This window comes from Triturus cristatus, chromosome 4_1, assembly GCF_964204655.1.
Source record: "Triturus cristatus chromosome 4_1, aTriCri1.1, whole genome shotgun sequence".
NCBI classification, from domain to species: Eukaryota; Metazoa; Chordata; class Amphibia; order Caudata; family Salamandridae; genus Triturus; species Triturus cristatus.
This window is the reverse complement of record NC_140585.1, coordinates 136,548,204-136,555,703: the sequence shown is the minus strand read 5'-3', so window position 1 is coordinate 136,555,703 and position 7,500 is coordinate 136,548,204. Positions and strand designations below refer to the sequence as shown.

Genomic DNA, 7,500 nt, shown 5'->3' with positions numbered 1-7,500 from the left:
AGGGTGTTGATGGGGCCCTGGAGCCTGAAAGTATGGCCCAGGTCCCAACCGTGAAGAGAAGGGGCAGGGGGCGCGGGAAACCGTCCCCCATCGTTCCCGCGGTCCAGGAGGGAGCAGACCCTGAGGGGGATGCCCTGGAACCGACAGGAGAACAAGTGGCCGAACTGGGAGACCTGCCCGAGCTGACCCATTGGCAGCAGGATGGTAGTCCCTCCCGGGAGGAATTTTGTGCTGAACAGAAAGTGTGCCCTTCTCTTGTGGGTATGAGGCAGCAGGCCTCAGCCCAAACGACAGGTGATCAGTCAGGATCACATTGGGTCTACTGGGAGAACGACCTCCTGTATAGCGAGCCTAAGGCTGCTGAACCTGGGTCAGCCCGTGTGCTGGTGGTACCCCAGCGCTTCAGAGCCTTCCTACTGGGGTTGGCTCATGACGTTCCGTTAGCTGGACATCTGGGGCAGGACAAGACCTATGACAGGCTTGTCACCCATTTTTATTGGCCCCAGATGAGAAGGGATTCAGATATCCATTGTAGGACCTGTCAAACTTGCCAGGCAAGTGGGAAAAGTGGGCGGAAGCAGAAGGCTCCCCTCCAACCTTTTCCCGTCGTCAGTACCCCCTTTGAGCGAGTGGGAATTGACATTGTGGGGCCACTGGACCCCAAGACAGCCATGGGCAACAGGTTTATCCTGGTCTTGGTGGACCATGCCACCCGGTACCCGGAAGCCATCCCTCTCCGAACAGTGACGGCCCCCGTGGTGGGACGGGCACTGATGGGTGTTTTCTCCCGCATGGGGTTCCCCAGAGAGGTGGTGTCAGACCGGGGCACCAACTTCATTTCGAATTATATGAAGTCTCTGTGGAAGGAGTGTGGGGTAACCTACAAGTTTACCACTCCTTACCACCCTCAAGGTAATGGGCTGGTTGAGAGATTCAACCGGACCCTAAAAGGCATGATCATGGGTCTTGAAGAACCAATGAGGCGTAAATGGGACGTCCTCTTGCCATGCCTGCTGTTTGCTTACCGTGAGGTGCCACAGAAGTCTCTAGGGTTCAGCCCCTTTGAGCTTTTGTATGGTCACCCGGTAAGAGGACCTTTGAGTCTGGTCAAAGAAGGCTGGGAGCAATCTCCCAGGAAACCTCCCCAGGATGTATATAGTTACATGCTGGCCTTTAGGAACCAGACTCGGCGCTTCAGGGATCTTGCTCAGGCAAATCTGGAGGCCAGCCAGGAAGAGATGAAGCGGTGGTACGATCAGAATGCCACTCTGGTTGAGCTTCAACCTGGTCAGAAAGTTTGGGTCATGGCCCCTGTGGAACCTTGTGCGCTCAAGGACAGGTGGACTGGACCATTTGAGGTTGTGGAGAAAAAGAGCGATGTCACCTACTTGGTGGACTTGAAGTCTCTCAGGAACCCCTTAAGGGTCCTGCATGTCAACCGGTTAAAGCCCCACTTAGAAAGGTCCGAAGTGGGCATGCTCCTTGCCACAGATGCTGGGATGGAGGAGGAGAGTGAGCCTCTTCCTGACCTCCTGTGTGCAAAAGAAAAAGATGGGTCAGTGGATGGTGTTGTCCTCTCTGACACACTGACCCCTGAGCAGCAGCAAGATTGTCGCCATCTGTTGGTACAATTCCCTGATCTGTTCTCCTTAATCCCTGGTGTCACTCAGTGGTGTGTCCATGATGTGGACACTGGGGACAGCACTCCTGTGAGGCACAAGGCCTACAGGGTGACTGAAAAGGTCAGAGCATATATCAAGGAGGAGGTCTCCAAGATGTTTGCCTTAGGGGTGGTTGAGTCCTCTAGCAGTCCTTGGGCCAGCCCAGTGGTCTTGGTCCCAAAGGCTGCCGCGCCTGGTGCTTCACCAGAACTTCGGTTCTGTGTGGATTACCGAGGACTCAATTCGGTCACCAAGACTGACGCGCACCCCATCCCCAGAGCTGATGAGCTCATCGATCGGTTGGGGGCTGCCCGGTACCTTAGTACGTTTGATCTAACGTCTGGGTACTGGCAGATCGCCTTGACTGATGGGGCAAAAGAGAGGTCTGCATTCTCCACACCAGATGGGCACTACCAGTTCCGTGTGATGCCCTTTGGGATGAAGAATGCCCCTGCCACATTCCAGAGGTTGGTTAACCAGGTATTGGCCGGGCTGGAAGATTTCAGCGCCGCCTACCTGGACGATATAGCAGTGTTCAGCGCCAGCTGGGAGGAACACTTGCGCCACCTCCAGGAAGTGTTGTTGGCCCTGCGCAGAGCAGGCCTCACAATCAAGGCTAGTAAGTGCCAGATTGGGCAGGGTTCAGTGGTGTACTTGGGGCACCAAGTAGGGAGTGGCAAGGTGGCCCCCCTGCAACCCAAGATAGATACCATCCTGGCTTGGGAACCGCCCAAAACCCAGACTCAGGTGAGAGCCTTCTTGGGTCTCAAGGGTTACTACAGGAGGTTTGTCAAGGGGTATGGCAACATTGTGCACCCCTTGACCTCGCTGACTTCCAGGAAGCAGCCGAGACTTGTGATCTGGACTGACGCCTGTCAGAACGCCTTTGACACCCTGAAAACTGCAATGTGTACAGCACCGGTCCTCCAGGCACCCGACTTTTCAAAAGAATTCATTGTCCAGACAGACGCTTCAGAGCATGGTGTGGGGGCTGTTCTAGCACAGATGAATGAGGAGGGCCGAGACTTACCTGTAGCCTTCATCAGCCGGAGGTTACTTCCCAGGGAACAAAGGTGGAGTGCGATAGAGCGTGAGGCATTTGCTGTGGTCTGGGCGCTGAAGAAGCTAAGACCCTACCTGTTTGGGACTCACTTCCGGGTTCAGACAGACCACAGGCCCCTCATATGGTTAATGCAGATGAGGGGTGAGAACCCAAAGCTGTTGAGGTGGTCCATTTCCCTACAGGGGATGGACTTTACGGTGGAACACCACCCTGGTACAGATCACGCCAATGCTGATGGTCTGTCCAGATTTTTCCGCCTTAGTGATGAGGACTCCCTGGGTGAAGGGTAGTTCTCCCCACATTTCAGCTGGAGGGGACACGTGTTAGACCTGGCATCATTGGCATGAGTCTCTCCTCCATTTTTTTCTGTTTGCCTCCTCTGTTTACGATGTTTTTGCTGGATTATTGCTTTGGGCACTGTGCCACTGCTGATCAGTGCCACAGTGCAAGTGCTCCCTATGTTAAATTGTTGCATTGATTGGTGTTACCATGATTGGCTTGGTTGACTTACTGTTCAGACCCTAGTCTAGTGCACTGCGTGTGCCAAGGGCGTGTAAGTTAACTACTGCTGGTGGGCTTGCAGCACTGGTTGTGCCACTCACAGAAGCAGCGTGTAAAATGTGTCTCAGGCCTGCCACCGCAGCGCCTGCGTGCAGTCCCTGACTGCCATGTCGACTTGGCAAGGAAACCTACTTGCCAGTCTCTAAACCTTCACTTTGCCACATTTCAGACACCTCTATGGTAGGCCCTAGGGCAGGGTGCATTGTTGGTAAAAGGTAGGTCATGCCCTGATGTGTGTGGCATGACCTAATAGTGAATTACAGCCATTTTCGGTTTTCACTATTGAAGGGCTACCTGCCTCCAATAGGCCAGACTGGGCAGACTGATTATTAACTCCATTATAATCTATCTGACTCAGGGAGCATGGTAGCAAGTCGAGTTTAGTATCCCTGAACTCAGAATTTAATAACACACCCTTTAGGATGGATGGTTTTTAAATTCTATGTTCGAAAATAGCACTTTTAGAAAGTGGCTATTTTCTTGTCCAACTATCTACCGGTCTCTGCTGGTTTGGTGTGTGTGTCAGGGGCTGGGTGGCTCCAGAGGTCTGAATGAGTCAGTGTGGGGTGAATGGGGCGTTTACACATAGAGTGAGGGAAGAGTAGCCTGCCCTGCCTGACACAATACTGGCTCCGCCTCCTGCTGGGCGACTGATAGCCCTGCTCCTGCCAGTGACAATACTGGCTCCGCCTCCTGCTGGGCGGCTGAGGACTCTGCCCTGCTCAGTGAATAGGCCAGGTGCCTCTGCCTGGCAACACCCACAACAAACCTGAGCTGGTGGGAATTTCCCTGTTTGGACAAAGGGAACAAAGGAGAAAAGGGGTATAAGAGAAGGACCCCTGAACCAAGAACTCAGATCACTTCTGACAAGGAAACCTGTACCAAGGACAAGAAGCCTGCTGATCTAAGGACTTGCCTCCCCTTTCTGCCAGAGTGCTGTTTTGCTGTGGAGGAACCTGAAAGCTGCTTCTTTATTTTTGCCAAGGAACAAGGAGAGAGGAACTTGGTGTGTACTCTCTGAACACTTGCTAGGAAATCTCCAAGGGATGGAAGAGTGCCAGTCTCCTGCTGAAGTCACAGGGCCAAAGGACTTCACCATTTGCTGAATTGCTGGAAAGTGTGTTTCCAGTACACAAGGGAAAATCTGCAGTCTCGATGCCAGCAGCAACGCCAGTGAGCAGTGGGTATCGGCCCCGGCTCCAAGTGACCCCGTCTCGACGCCGGTATCAACGCCAGTGAGGAGTGAGTATCGGCTCCACCTCCAAGCGACCCCGTCCCGACGCCGCTGCTGATCGCATCGACTCGACGCCCTTCTCGACGCCGTGAGCGCTGCTCCGGCCCGACATCCCTCGACACCGCTGCGGATTGACCCGACTCCGAGGCACGATCGACGCCGACCTCGACGCCGACATCTCGACGCCGTGGATCATCGTTTTCTTCGTTTCTCAAGGTACTGTACTTGTGGGGTCTGTTGCAACTCCAGGCTCGACGTAGCGCTCCTCGCGGTCGACGCCGAACCTTGGGAATCTTGTAGACTCGACGTCGTGTGACTCCTGTGGGGGTTACATTGTTGCCAAAGAACTGTGCTCAGAAGAATACTTTGCTAAAGAACTATTTGCCAAGAAGAAACCTTACTTGAACTATTACTTTTCCTTCCAAAGAGTATTTATTAAGACTGTGGTATATTTTTGTCGTTATTTGGTCTTGTGCTAAGCCTTATATAAAAATTCTATTTTTATAATAACTTCTGTGTCGTGTCCATCTGTAGTGTATTCACTTTATTACTGTATGTGGTCATAAATGCTTAACACACTGCCTCTGAGATAAGCCTGTCTGCTCTGCCAAGCTACCAAGGGGGTAGCCGGGGTTATCTGAGTGTGTAATCCCCTTTCCCTGACTAGAGTTGGTTGGTCCCTATTTGTCAGAAGTGTATACCTCTGCCAACTAGAGACCGCCGGTTCTAACAGTATGCAAAAAGGAAAACAAAAGCATATCGTACTCATAAAATTCTCAATATATAGATTCCAAAAAAGTGCTTCCAGCGAAAAGAGCTGAAAGAACACTATGGGATGTAAACCTGAATACCTTTCAATAATATGTTCTCCATCCATGCATACCACCTACATGATAAAAATCACCTCAGGTGAACGGATGACCGCGTGGCCTAATGGATAAGGCGTCTGACTTCGGATCAGAAGATTGAGGGTTCAAGTCCCTTGTGGTCGTTTTTGGCCAATGGTCACACAATCTGCTTTACATTCTGAGTGGAAAAAGTATTTTCCAATACTCTTGTAGTCCTCACTTTCTCATTACTAATCATTAATAAAGTGGAGTACATTCAGGTTGCATCTTCAGTCTAACTACTTGTGCATTTTAGTGGCATTAAAAAGTGCTTCTATGCCGACGCACTGAATATGTAATAGGTTTGCAGAATTTTGAAGTGACAGAATGGGTTTTTAGCTTAAGTGTGTGTAGAAGAACTGCAAGGTATGTGCCTATGTGTGCATAGAGTGCTACATGTGTAAAATTTGTATGATTTGGGCAGTTAAAGTGCTGATTTTGCCTCCGAGTAAGAAAAGTACTACACAAAATGTATAAAGGATCGGCACATTGGCTGCCTTTGCTGATGCCCCCGTTGCCTAATTTGTAGTGCAATGGTTAAGTTGCAGAGTGTGGTTGAACTTGGATAGGAGACTTGGTGCCTCTTTCCGTGTCCTGCTGATGATAAGGATGGCTTGATACCATTTTCTAAGCCCAGTATATTGAGAAAAGAAGTAAGTGAAGAAGAAGTGTGGAGTCGAAAGTGGTTCTCCAATTTCTCTCCACTTGCTAAAATTGCAAAGTCTCCATTATAGCATAGAAGAGAGCGTTAAAGTCGGGGATGGAAGAGGATGAAAATGGGAAGTTTACTTGTAGAGAGAAGTGAGAAATGCCCTGTGTGCACACACCGGTGTCTGACCATAGAATACATTTAAATAATGTCTCTAGAAAACAGCTACACATGTGTGCCTCAGTGCCTAACGGATAAGGCACTGGCCTCCTAAGCCAGGGATTGTGGGTTCGAGTCCCATCTGAGGTGATAACAAAAATCCTCCCTCTTTCTTTTCCAGAAAATGAGGTAGATTTATTAAATGCTTCCTCTCAGAAGTTTATGAGGGATTAGGTACTTTGAAACGGTCCCATTTTACTTGTGTACACTTCACAGTCATGTTAGTGTTCTGAAACTGCAAAGTATATTTTTAAATGGCTATTTTTGTGAGATGCATTTTCGACCGGCCAGAACATATTCCTTTGGAAAAAATGATTTGAATTGGATTGGTGTGAATCTTGTTTCTAGAGGTGGTGACAGGCTTTCAGCTACTTGAATAGGTCAAGCCAGGATTCATAAAACTTATACAACCTATGTGAGTGTGAAAAATTAGCGTATGCAGGAAGGAGCAATTTGTACTACTTTCAAAACAGTTTCACTCCACGTATGGAAACGTCCAGAGCTATGTAGAGCATACAAATGAGCTTTAAACTCATGAGGAAAGAGATTTGTATGCAAAAAGGAAAACAAAAGCATATCGTACTCATAAAATTCTCAATATATAGATTCCAAAAAAGTGCTTCCAGCTAAAAGAGCTGAAAGAACACTATGGGATGTAAACCTGAATACCGTTCAATAATATGTTCTCCATCCATGGATACCACCTAGATGATAAAAATCATCTCAGGTGAACGGATGACTGCGTGGCCTAATGGATAAGGCGTCTGACTTTGGATCAGAAGATTGAGGGTTCGAGTCCCTCCGTGGTCGTTTTTGGCCAATGGTCACACAATCTGCTTTACATTCAGAGTGGAAAAAGTATTTTCCAATACGCTTGTAGTCCTATCTTTCTCATTACTAATCATTAATAAAGTGGAGTACATACTGTAAACTCAATCTGGTTGCATCTTCAGTCTAACTACTTGTGCATTTTAGTGGAATTAAAAAGTGCTTCTATGCCGACGCACTGAATATGTAATAGGTTTGCAGAATTTTGACGTGACACAATGGGTTTTTAGCTTAAGTGTGTGTAGAAGAACTGCAAGGTGTGTGCCTATGTGTGCATAGAGTGCTATATGTGTAAAATCTGTATGATTTGGGCAGTTAAAGTGCTGATTTTGCCTCCGAGTAAGAAAAGTACTACACAAAATGTATAATAGATCGGCACATTGGCTGCCTTTGCTGAT

The 7,500-nt window shown here is 49.0% G+C and overlaps 1 non-coding gene across 1 annotated transcript; it reads left to right on the top strand.

Moving 5' to 3' along the window:
- The first annotated feature begins 7,011 nt into the window (after positions 1-7,011).
- On the top strand, positions 7,012-7,084 carry TRNAQ-UUG (transfer RNA glutamine (anticodon UUG)). The gene has a single exon. It is a non-coding gene; the product is annotated as a tRNA-Gln (tRNA).
- Positions 7,085-7,500: the final 416 nt, after the last annotated feature.